The 13089-nt window shown below is 37.2% G+C and overlaps 1 protein-coding gene across 3 annotated transcripts in view; it reads right to left on the bottom strand.

Annotated features, from left to right (window-relative positions):
• Positions 1 to 4694: 4694 nt before the first annotated feature.
• SLITRK3 (SLIT and NTRK like family member 3) overlaps positions 4695 to 13089 on the bottom strand; it is a 29026-nt gene continuing 20631 nt past the window's right edge. Inside the window, exons 1-3 of one of the 3 annotated variants that reach the window (XR_014696216.1) lie at positions 6751 to 7012; positions 6557 to 6674; positions 4695 to 5406 (exon numbers count right to left, since the gene is read on the bottom strand). The gene's annotated coding sequence lies outside the window, so the exon portion shown is untranslated. Of the gene's footprint in view, positions 5407 to 6556; positions 6675 to 6750; positions 7013 to 13089 lie in introns of those variants that run through there. The other 2 variants (XR_014696217.1, XM_084530300.1) reach the window with 2 other exon arrangements.

Below are 13089 nucleotides of genomic sequence, written 5' to 3'. Positions count from 1 at the left end.
GCACCATATCTGCCTTTTGGGTGGTGGGACTTGAGGTCTCCCTTAGCACAGTCTCCCTTTACACTGCCAGTCCCTCGTTGTCCATCTGTGAGGAGGGCACATCAGGGTCAGCCCAGGTTTCATTGGGCACACGTGCCAGTGCACACTAAAGGGTGCTCCCAAGAATCAGGCTGATGGGTCGCAGAGCAGCAAGTGCTTGCCCTCACTGAATGGGGCAAGTAAAGATGATGAAACTGCTGCCGAAACAGTGAAGCCTCAAGTACATAAAACTAATGTTCTGAAGCAGAACCTCTTGAAGGCAAGATTTCATAAAGAGAGCTCAAGGTTCTGCCAGTTTCAAAATGCCACTTCAAATTTACAAATACAAATTTAAATCTTGAAGAATGATCTGGCCATTTCATTTATAAATGGATGTTTCTATTTCATTAGAAAATAAAAAGGAAAACACCAAAATTTGGATCAGAAAATCTGCTCTTTTTCTTGGGCCCAATGGATCTTCCCCTCTAAACTCCATAGGTGCATTTATCCTTCCTGGAGCACTAAAAGAATCCAAAGGCAGAAACAGCAAAAAATACTAAGGTGAATGGTGTGAAGAGGGCTGCTGTTCCCTCTTGGTAATGCTTATTTCTCATCACTCTGGTGACATCCTGGGTACAGCAAACAAAACAAAAAGCCCGTCATGGTACAAGAAGTGGACATTATTAGAAGTGGCTCCAAAATCAGCTGGTACAGTTTTTTTTTTTTTACACATTCAGGAAAAACGCATACACCCATGCCCTCTACACCTTGAGGTATTAACACCATCATTCATTAACCAGGAGACTCACGTATCTTGCAGCTCATCTGAGGTTCTTTAATATCATTGTCACTGCAAGGCTCGATGCCATAATGTTTTGCATTGATCTGTCCCATTAATATAAGTTGTTTTTCACCTCGTTCTTAAGATCTGTTTACGCTCTCCACATGACAAATCTCCCAGCACAAGCATATGATCTCGTGGCCACTATATTTCCATTCTAAGACGTGCTGTGCTCTCTTACAATCTACTCTCCTTGAAACAACTTCGCAGAATCCTGAGCCCAAACTATGTTACTGGTGTAGCAAATCATTTTAACATTGAATTCCTTGACTCAAGCTCTTGCCATTAATGTAATCAATCTGGGAGGAAAATATCTTGGTGAGTCCATCTGGGCCAGCAAAAACTACAACAGCCAATACTCTCCTCTTTGAAGGCTGCTGGGGAATGAAGCCTTTGGTCCAGCCTCCAGCTAAACAATCTTGGCACTTAAGAGACCCCTTGCCACATATGAGGGCCTGAACAGAGTTGTGATGTGGGGAGAACTGTGCACTTCTGTGTCCCACATGACCAGTAGTACAGAGTGCCTCTTGAAAGAGAAAACTGCAGGTAAGACATGGAGAGAGAATGGAAAGGCAGGAGCAAGGGAACCAGGAAAACCAAGCCAAGGTAAAAACTTGATCCCCATCAAGAAAAATACCTAAATACCTTAGAGATCATAATATAGGTTAAGTGAAAAAGATTCCGAAAATGAACATGATGAGAATCGAAATAAAATGGTTATAACAACACCTTTTATAATGATGAAATCTACTGCTCTAAGTCTGCCTTTTTGTATATAAAAAGTAAACCTCAGGTGAAAAGTGTTAGTTCAATTTTCCTTTTTTCAATATTATCTGTGTTACTTGGATAATTTTCTTCCTCCAGTTTGAAAAGCCTTACATAACAGTAAGTAGTAAAGAAAAGCTTTGAATCATTTTGTTTTGCTTCCCTAATGGAAAAATAACCAACCAAGCAGCCAAAGTGTTTCTGTTTAAAACAACATAAAGAAAAGGTAATTTCTGTTTCTGTAATATATTCCCTTCAAAGTCTAAGCTTAAAACATTTTATGTTCTCAGACAAAACTGTAAATCTAGAAAACACTGTCTGAGCATCCAACTTGAACATCCAACTACTCATACTTCCTCGCTAGAAAGCCAAGAGGAAAGCAAAGGCTCCCTGGAAGAATGATGCTGTGGGCGTGTAAAGAACAGGGACTCTGCTCAGTCCAGTCATAGTTTGTAGGATTGCCGCCCTGGGTCAATGTTTATCATGACTTGCCCTTTTGGCAGCAGTGCTTGCAGTGATAACCTGCTAGCTGAAACCCTGTCTGCCCCACGTGGCACCCAGCGTGCTGCTACATGTTCTGGGCTGATAGAGAAGGCATCTGCTTCATGTGGAGCCCTGCCTCCACATGAAGCACGTACTTGTGCTGGCACTTCTTCACACTGCTCTCTGTTAACAGTCTGAGGGTGAGAGTTAGATGATCTTTAAGGTCCCTTCCAACCCAAGCCATTCTATGATTCCATGAACAGCTCTGTACTTCAGACCATTTATACAAAATTGATGCTTTTTAAGGAGAAATGAATCAAAACAGCATCGATGTATGTAATTAAGCTTCACTAAGGTTGCCCATGGGTACCAGCACACTGCCTTTTCTAAATGATACTTCTGTGCTGGCACAAAAGGACACAAAAAAAAAAAAAATATATATATATATATATATATACAAAGATAAACTCACTAATACCACTTACATGAAAGAGAGGACACAACAGAATGTCAACCAGTATACTTATGTGTAGTATTACCATAAATTATGGTCTTCATGGTTAAAGACACCTAAAAAAATTATGTAAGGTACTTTGCTACACGTGGAGTTTGTAACCACACCTCATCTTTTCATAATTCAAGATCAGTGTCTCTACAGAATGCAAAACTAGCCATGAAACACATTAACAACTGGGTTTCGTTTATTTTTTTATTATCATTATTATTATTTATTTTAATTACTCTCTAATCTCTTGGAGCTAGATAACTTTTATGATGTGCACTTACGTGACTCATATAATAAGGAGCCAAGGTTGCTACTCTGCCTGCAGAAGAAAGGAGTGCCTGCAACATCCTTGGATGAAGAGGAAAGCTATGGGTGATTCTTGAGCCAATACGGTTTGACAATTTTTTTTAGTGACCAACAAGCAAAAAGTACCCTAAGCAAGCCACCTTAAATTACCAAACTGTTGGTAACAGCTCTGTGAGAACTAGGTAAATTGTTATCTTTACAGTTAATATTGCTTCTTTATCAATACTGACTTAATAATGATGTTCACTCCTATTAATTTTACAGATTTAGCAATACATTGAGCACATTTTCAGTAGCTTTGCTCCGAGGAAGGAATAGATTGACTACTGCTATAACCTTGTTGTGGAGACACTTGCTGCCATCAGATAAGTTACTCTTGAACATTTGAACCAAGATCGATTTAGAAAGTATAATACATTACAGCATCCTTTGTTTGAGCTGTAGTATTACTCAAAAAACTTGTTTTTATGCTACATACCACAACACTCCAAATGAAATATTGCCATAATATCTGAAGAGACATAATTCTGTAAAATGGTCCTAGAATATTGCCTAAATTCCTTCAGGGTTATATTTCAGGAAACATGACAATATATTAATTTATTTCCTTTGAAGTGCTACCGGTTTTAAGCAGACCTACCAAAATAGTAGCCCTTAAGTTATAAAGATTCAAGAAGAAAAACAAAAAACAAAACAAAACAAAAAAACAACATTATAATTAAACAGGATTAAAACACCATGTAAATTACCCTATTTATAACTTTCTCAAAACCAAACACTGCTTATTCATATACATTTCATCCATTCAATGTATATTGAAACTGATTTTAAGCCAATGGGAACTAATCCTTGAAACAAGCCTCAAATGTTAATCCTCAGGTATCCCTTCTCTTCTTATAGTATGCATTTATAGGAATGAAAACTTTCAAATTGCATCAGCGCAGCACTTCCTCTGAAAGGATGGTAGCTAAGAAAAGAGAACTCTCCTATATTATTTGAACCTTTGATTGAGCAGCAGGTTTTGCACAAGAGGTGAAAAATCAACTGAGTTTTGAAAGAAAAATTATCAGTATATACGCACAATGACATTGGCTATTTCAAATATGCTTCACTGTACATTTTCTGTATTTGTCTGCTAGTTCTGTGCTGTCAGTTCTACTACTTTTGCTTTCATGGATAGAATCCACACCATCACACCCTTTGCCACTTGATTTCATCGAAAGGAAGATGAAAGGCATGCCAACACTTTCAGCTAAATGGTGTTGACTGTGAGGGCTATATCCTGCTTTGGGCCTCAGTGGGATAGTCATCCAAAACAGAGATCCTGTCATTTCTCAGTTCAAATATGGTCCAGTCCTTACTTGGACAAATATTCTTTCCTTTGTTGTTATGGGTTAGTCAGAATAAAATAGCAGTTGCACTCATTTTGCACAAGAAAGTAGAAACAAACACACAAAAAACACCCTCCACATCCTCCACTCCAAGTCACACTTTCAAGTGACTCAACAGAGAAGAAAAAAAGTTTTTATTTCTGTTATAGCAAATCATATTATGTTTTCTTCTGTTCTTGTGATTTATTTTTAAGATTTTATTTGGTACAGAAAGTACAGTCACCAGTGCTTCTTGTACCTGCTATTAACACAAAAATATACATCAGCTTTTAATGTTTTCACCCCAGGAAGCTAAACACTTGACCATTATTTTATTATTTTTTTTTTAACTTGTTATCTCTCTTGAAACAATCCTCTTGCAACAACAATAACTACAACAACAAAATCAATTTGAAAGTATTTTATTGAAGTATAGCAGCAAAAGCCTTCAATGTTTCCTATCCGTCTTGACTGAAGTGAGCTTCCTGAGGAAAACATAATGGATGATTAGTATGGGTCAAACAAACATCATGATTTGTAAGTTACTATGCTCTAAACTTAAAATCTCCAGATTCAAACTGTCAGATTCAGGTGTGTGTGAAAGGCAGGTTGCATGAAGAAAATCTAAGGAGAGATGTTATAGTGAAACAAGTAAAATTCAAGGATAATCCTAATTACATAGGAGACAACAGAGGAACAGGTATACCATCATAGTAAATATAGGCTTGCTATATATGGTAGAGTTTTGGCTCTACAACTGCAAATACATGAGAGCTTCAAAGGAGAAGAATCTATTGCATAGTCCAACAGAAACAAATAATTGCACAACCTTCCCATTCACTAGGCAGAACTTGAATTCTGATTTGGATTACAAATATGAAAAAATATTAAAGTAAGCTGAATCTCCATTAGCCTTTCAAACCAGTTCAAACACTGGGTTGAGGGAATGTTTCCACTGATGGCAAAGATAGTGAGGGATGTACCCAACCTGATATGATTGTGATCAGATGTGCAGCATGCATTGCAGAGGTTTAAACACATCCATGTTTTGCTATCAGTCTCAATGGAGAGGAAGAGTTGGACATTCTTTCCAGCCCTTTAGGAAGAGAGGTGGCCAGCTATGAAAAAAAAAAGATGAATAGGATAAGGAATAAAAACAGACTAATGTTACACAGATTATGAAAGACCTTTAAAAAAGAGGAAATATATATTGTGTGTATCCTCACCTCTAAATCTTGTTTAAACAAAAAAAAAAAAAAAAAAGAGAAAGGACAGAGTAGTACTTACATTAAAAATTTATCTGACATAGTCAATTGCTTGGATGACATTTGAAAAAAATAAAATAAAAAGGGGGGGGGGGAGGAAATTGGAATTTAAATTGGAAATCTAATATATTAAAGTTTCTTAGAAACAAGTTAAAAATTATACCTGACAGGTTTGTCAGAAATAGAAAGTCACATAAGTGCACGTTGCCAGTTCATTCTGAAAATGTTGTCTCTTTAAATGGGAGAATATTTTGTTTTCTTTTAATCATGATTATCTAACAAACTGAGGAACTGAAAGAGATAAAGCTATTTAATTTTCCAAAAAAAATCAAAATAATAATCAGTGCCATGGAAGCCAAATAATAAAAATCCTGAAAGCATAAAAACTATTATTTTTGATGTGCAGATGAAATGGAGCAGAAGACTTAACACAGGACACAGAAACCTGAGGTGCTCACTGCCTTCTCTGCCTGCTGGCACATCCTCCCATCTCACATATCCCTGAAGAAAGCTCTGCTTTCAGAGAGACTTGTACTTTCAAAGTTCCCACCCAACCTAAATTTCTGCGTAATTCTCATTACTTCACAGTAATTAATAATTGGTCAGATCATTTTGATAATATATGTACAACGTCAACAAATTTTTCTCTGAGTTTCAAAAGTATGCTTAGTGCCTGTATGTCATAAAAGAAAGAGATAAGAGGGTATCATAAAAAAATTATGCTGGCAATAGCAAGACAAAGCCATTTGTACCTAATCTCTCAGTGATCACACTGTGATCATGCAATACCTTTCAAATGACTATGCCTTTGTCTTGAATGAAAAATTTCCATCAGGAGATACTCCCAAATATTTTCTCAATTTACAGGCTGGGACTTGCCAGCCACTGGAGGCTGTGGCTTCCATAAAAATCACAAGTACAATTCTCCCTAATGCATTTTGGTGACTTGTGCTTATCTATCCACTCTTTCTGGGAAGGTGAGGAGGTAAGTGGTGCCCATCACCTGTGCTGCCACCAGCCCGCAGTGCCATTTCTCATGGATGGTGCTGCATGGAGCTTCTTGATCTTCAGAGCTGCTGTCACTTCTTTCTGTGACCAGGGTCTTACTGCTGCAGCTTAGTCTTTACAGAAACAACCTGGTGTCAGATACATGTATGTCCTCGTGCAATGCTAGACTGAAAGAGATATGTCGCTAACCTCTCCTCTGTCACCATCCTCTTGCACTAAGAGATAGTATCCTCCTTGTCTTCAGATTTGCTACTTGTTCCAGGTAAGGATTCAGACATTTCTCCTACCTTCAGCTCCGGCTGTTCATATTGGAGCTTTCAGGCGTCAGACGGCTTTCAGGAAGCTGCTTTTCCCCACCTGGGGAGCAGCCACACTCAGCGGTATCACACCTGCTGGCACTGCTTCTGCTCTGCGGGTGAGTGACCTGCCCCTGAACTTGCAGCATTGATGGAGCTTTTCCTTAGCTGCTGCTTTCCAGTCCCTTTCTTCCTCTTACAGTAAAATGGGAGGAAGACCAATTGGCTTCCTAAGGGTGAGGCAAAATCAGCACATCAAATTTATAGGCACCTCGTGCAGCTGAACTGCTCCATGTGCAGTCAGAGCCTACCCCACAGGACCCCTCCCCAACAGGCTGTACCTGCTGCGGGGAAACTGCGCAAGCATATTGATTCAAAGCAAATAGAATTAAAAAAAAAAAAAAAAAAAGGAAAAAAAGAAAAAGTGTTTGTCTTGAAACTACTTGAACAAAACAGATTTTTTCAAAGAAAAACCATTTCTGCTGTTTTGCAGTAGCCCATCAGGCAGAGATTTGGCATTTGCACATTGAAGACCCACAGTACTGGGAGATTTCTGAATCCTGCCTTGGGAAAGCTGGTTTTGAAAAGGCAGGGACAGTTCTTTCCCTGTGCTGCTCTGACCTTTACCCTGCATAATTGCTACCAAAAGGCATCAGTTAGCACCAAATAATGATGAGAATGTAAGCACTTAATGTAAACACACTCTGTTGACTAAGGTTTGCGAGTCATTTCCATTAATTTAACAAGATGCTGCTTGGTCAGCTAGTGCTTCAAGTGATGAGCTAGTTCCATCCTGCAGGATACTTTTACCGTTCAGAAAAGAATATGCAGTGTAGTTAACAACCTTGCTGGAGATCTATTATGTTAATTACCATAATCTTCAATACTTATTATAGATGTTTGTCCCTGCCAGAATGAATAAAGTAATTGATACAAAATGCATAGAGTTGGATCTAGTATATGTAAGAAAAAAGTTATTACAAAAAGGATTAGACTTTTCAAGTAAATATATATGACATCATCTGATTGAAAAGAAAAAGGGTGAAAACATATTGAATTTTTGGCAACACGTGTCTTAGAAGAATCACGCAGCAATTGTCCTAAATCAGAAAGACCACTACCATGTTTCTTTCCTACACAGCAGGACTGTTTTCAACAAAAGCTATATAAAGTCAGGAAGCCTTTCAGACAACAGCCCTCTCTGAGACAGCAGAGATTCAATTTTTGAAGGATTTCACTGTCTGCTTTTACTATTGCCTCTGCAGATTCAGATCTTCAGTCTGAAATTGTGGCCTGGAAACTAAAAATATCTCCGGCTTAGTGCTTTCTTGTGCCTAGTTGGGGTAGCCAAGAAGTTATTCCTGCAACTGAAAAAGTTCCAGATGGACCCCAATGTCAACCCATTTGTACTTGCTCAAATTCTCCATTAACGGACTGTTTAAGTGAAATATTAGCATTCATGCTTTAGGACCTCACAGCTATTGAGTTTTGTTCTTGCGTCCTACTTAAAATTGAGAGATTTTTTAAGAAAATTATTATTTGTACTTAAATACAGATTTATTTATTTCTATATCAAGACATTTCCTATAAATGCATTGAAATCCATGTGACTGGATCTCTGTCAGATCTCAGTTTTGTATTAAAACCACTTTTTAAGAACTGCTATCACATTCTATGCATTCTTTTCTTACATAAGCACTGGAGCTTTTGGGGTATCATTTGCTTAAGACAGGAAAGGAGAAAAAATCCTTTCCGCATAACACTCAATTTCAATATGAAGATTGAAAAAAAAAAAAAAAGAGCCTCTGGTATTATTATAACTGTGTAGAGCTGTGCTCTTTTGATTCACTCGCTACAGTGTTGAATTCATACATTTTCATTGGGGAAAAATGTAGTTGGAAATTTTCACATTTTTGACTTTCAGTTCATAATAAAGTAAGCCTTTACATCATATATTCTGGAAAATATATGAAGTCCCCAGAAAAAAAAAATAAAAACAGTAATAAAAAAAAAAAAGAATGATCAGGAACTATGGAGAGGTGACCTCCACTGAAAACCTGAGATCTGCAATTAGTTCCACCAGTGATAAAATTTGTAAAACACAAAGTTGAGAAAGGGTTCATGTTTTTCTGTACACAAATACTATCTCAAAAGAAAGAGCATAGAGAGAAGGTTAAGTATACAGTTTCCTCAGAATAATTACCAAGTGGGGGAGTAGGTTTCCTTCCAACTCATACATATTTCTTGTTAAACACAGTTGAATATATTTTGATTTCCAAGGAAAAATGTTAAACAGCAATACAAGGATATAAATGTAGTGAGCTTTCATGTAACAAATGTTTGTTTATAAACCAAGACTGTACACTTGTTTCTCCTGACAGCTCAATACCATCAGACATATCTTCTGAAAATTAACACCAAAATATTTCAGCTTGTTATGGTGGTGTTTTGGGGAAGTGACTCTGCTACATCACTGCAAAAAAAAAAAAAAAAAAAAAAAAAAAACACAAAACAAACTGATATTGATGTTATATTGATTATATTAAAATTACATTGTAAAATGTGTGATCCAGTGTAGAGAAGTGTGTAAGGAGATGCAGTATGCCTGTCTTAAAAGAAATTAGATTCACTTTCCTGTTAGGATATTTAGCAAATAATGAAACTCCTGTAAGTACATCTCTCCAATAAAAGTAGAGTTCCTACAGTCTGGTCCTAGAGAACAACAGCACAAAATTTCATCAGTACTCTGCAGTATTTTTCATTGGACGACATAGCCAGTAAGGGACTTCATGAAACAGTGACAACCTTAGAAGGGGAAAATGAACAGAATTTGGTTCTGAGGTCACTATGAGCCAAATTAGATTTTTAACCAAGTTTGATTGTTCTGGAAAATATTTGTAAGTCCAACTTTAGAGTTCCTGAGGACATCTACAAAATTATGGTTTTATATATACACACACGTGTCAACTACACACACACACACACATATATATACACATACGAGTGAATTTTAAGAAGTAAATAACTTTTTAAATGATTGAAAACTGCTTCAATGTTGCCAAAAATGATCTGCTTTTGTGTGGCTTCTTTTTGTGAAATATCAGGCGATCTTCATGTATTCAGTTTATTTTTAAGAGTCTATCAATTAACAAGAGTTATCTATTGATAGTAGTGGAAACTTGTGTAGCAAGATACTACTGACTCATAATCTTGACCCCATGGTAACTACCATGATTTAGCCATTTTCTAATCTTGTGCTCATTTTATGATTTGAAAATCAATAATAAAACTGTAAATATAAGCATGACTCATTTTATAGACATTCTCCAAAAGATGCTTACACGGTGTTTTTAAATGCTTGCTATTTTATACTTCTATTTCCTGGAGATATTTAGAGAAATAATTAAAACTGGAAGATGCAAAGCTGCTACTTTTATTAATAATGCAAGAAATTGTGACATCCAACAATTTATACAGTTATTTAAAGCATCCAAATGCTCCCAAAATACTCTAAGGTTAATCTGAATATTATTTTCTTAAAAGCTTTAATATTTTTGATATTTCAGTTAATCAAGTTCTCTCAATTATTATAAACTCTTATAAAAACTAACAAAAGCATAAACTTTCTATTAACTCCAATTTTGTAAACTTCTATGCACTTCTCTTTGCTTTGCATGTAGTCACTGTAATACAAGATTCATGAGCAAGAGAGCATCAGTCTTTTAGTTATTTGACTGTGTAGCTCCCCTCATTGGATATACAGATCACATACAAATCGACATCTACTGAGGTTTTCTAACCTTGCAGATGGGAAATTCTATTGAATAAAACTAGATATTACAAAAGGCAAAAACCAATAGAACCCTGACATTTAGGATTGCAAGCTTTTAAAACACAGCCAGCAACTTTGAGCATTCTCTGCCTACATAACTTTCGTAAATATTTACTTTTTCATCAGTAACATGCAAGATCTGGCACAATATGGTAAAATGGTAGGTGACTCCAGCAGAAAATCATTTCAGTTCATTTCTGAATGTAACAAACTCTTTTACTGGCTGTAAAGAAATGTATTTCATCGAAAGGATCCTTCTTGTATCTTGTTGAATTGCTCTGCAGTAGGCAGACCCTGCTGTGCCGGGGCTCTGTGTGTCCACAGGGATGTGCCCACACAAAATCATGCAAGAAACATCGCCCTAGAAAAGCAATAATCTGAAGAATGTCTTTCTGCTTGTAACCCTACTGTTAAGTGGTTATTGCATCTGAAATAAACACAAAACCAGGCAACACATCACATCTTTTTTTCCCTTTTGAAGAACTATTCTGCAATCCTCAGCTCAAATTTACTTGTACAAAATATTAAAAACAGAACAGGATTAACCACAATACCTTCTAGCCTAATTAAATTCAGTGTGTACTAACACTGCTGCCTACGTCCATGTTAACTGACGATTAAGTTTGGCCTCTAGACATGCATGTTGCATGCAGTTTTGTCCATATTCCCTGCCTATATGCATTTGCCTTAGCTTAGAGGGCTATAATCTACTCAGTCTGGCTAATGCAGATGTACAGTAGTCTCTATGATACTGCCAAAAAGATAATCCATAGCAGTCCCACCAGGCTGCCCTACAGATCTGTATGTGCACTGCTGCTGCTGCCTGCCATGCTCCTCATCCCTTTGCACTGCAGGAGCCCATGCTAGCTCCTCTCTTGGGCACCTCAAGAACATTGCTTCACTGATACATCCCATAGGATGGCTCATAGGTGGCAAAGCTAATGCTGAAGCTTTAGCCCAAATATGATTTTCACCCAAGGTGGAAAGGAATCAGTTCCTTGCTAATTTAATATTAGGCTGAGGAACAGGAGTTTTTCATCTCTGACTATTGCACTTGAACACACAGACATTATTTTAAACCACTAAAGACAGGCTGAGTGTTTCCAAAAAATATCTTCCCTTTTTAAATTTCTGCTCACTGTGGCCTGCAGCACACTTTTGAATAGAAACCTCCATCTTCTTCCTTGCTGTCTTTACTGGTGGACTGCTATCTTATTGTTTTACTTCTTGCAAAACATCTTTATTCCTATGTGCAGGCTAAAGTGATGAACTATTGCCTACAAGAAAGCCAGTTGCTGGGATAGTAAATAAATCTCCTGTGACATACTGCTGCCTCTCAAATGAGAAACTAAAGACGACACATCTCTCATTACTTTGTGTTGTTTCTTCTATAATTTATGAATCTACATTGCATGTATTTTGAGCTGTAAATGTGATCTGCATCCGTATTTGATATAAGGCATGCAAAGGACAGTTCCCAATAATGCTGTCGGTCGTTTACGAACAGAGTTACAGTAAATAACATTTAATGTGAAATATGTAGTGTCTCAACAGACATGACATTGAGCTAAAATTACTCATACAGAGGTTGCTGAGACTACCAGCAGTGAGGCACACCAATAAGTCTCTGTATCAGGGACTGGGGACTAACGCTCTCAGGTTCTTTGCACACACCCAACTTCTTGCTACTGCTACAAAGACAAACTTGAGGTAAAACACTATAATAAATTTGTTTTGATACTTCCATTAGAATAAATTATAAGAGCTCAGTCTATATAAAATCATTTACTGTCTTCACTCCATTAAAGCTATTCAGAAGAAGCATCAGGTAATCCGAGTTGATTAATCCAATGAAAACAGGGACATTGGTGAATATGAACAAGATGTCTCCATCCATGGCAGTTATTAACCAGATTCAGAGGCTGGAATTATGAAAAAGGGTGAGTATGATGGCAGCCTCAACATTCTCTTTAACTTCCTTGTCAAACCCAAGCTGGAGCAAGAGCCTGATCTTTTCTTTTTGGGTGCCCTCTTGTACTAAGGTACATGGGATACAAACCACTGCAGAATGAAATATCCTCTCTCCATAATGTGTCTGACATAGCAAGGAGCCTCACAGTGTTTCTGAACTGTAGAAACCACAGGAATCAATTTCCACTCTTAAACCAAAACTAAAAACCTTCTTTTTAACTTTTGAAAAACACTATTTAAAATCTGCTTTAAATTCATTCACATGAATCTATAGAAACTCAAGGGCTGATCCTGCAGTTTGAGATTTTCTGAAGTCCATTGGGAACCTCCTCTTTATATATAGAGTTGTGCCAGTGCCCAACATCGGCATTATTTATTTCCTATGCCACACAAAAGGTCAGCAGAAAGTGAAAATACCTGTGTGTGACT

This window comes from Aythya ferina (assembly GCF_964211825.1).
Source record: "Aythya ferina genome assembly, chromosome: 9".
Classification (NCBI taxonomy): Eukaryota; Metazoa; Chordata; class Aves; order Anseriformes; family Anatidae; genus Aythya; species Aythya ferina.
The sequence above is the reverse complement of the archived record's forward strand: the minus strand, read 5'-3'. Positions and strand labels throughout refer to the sequence as shown.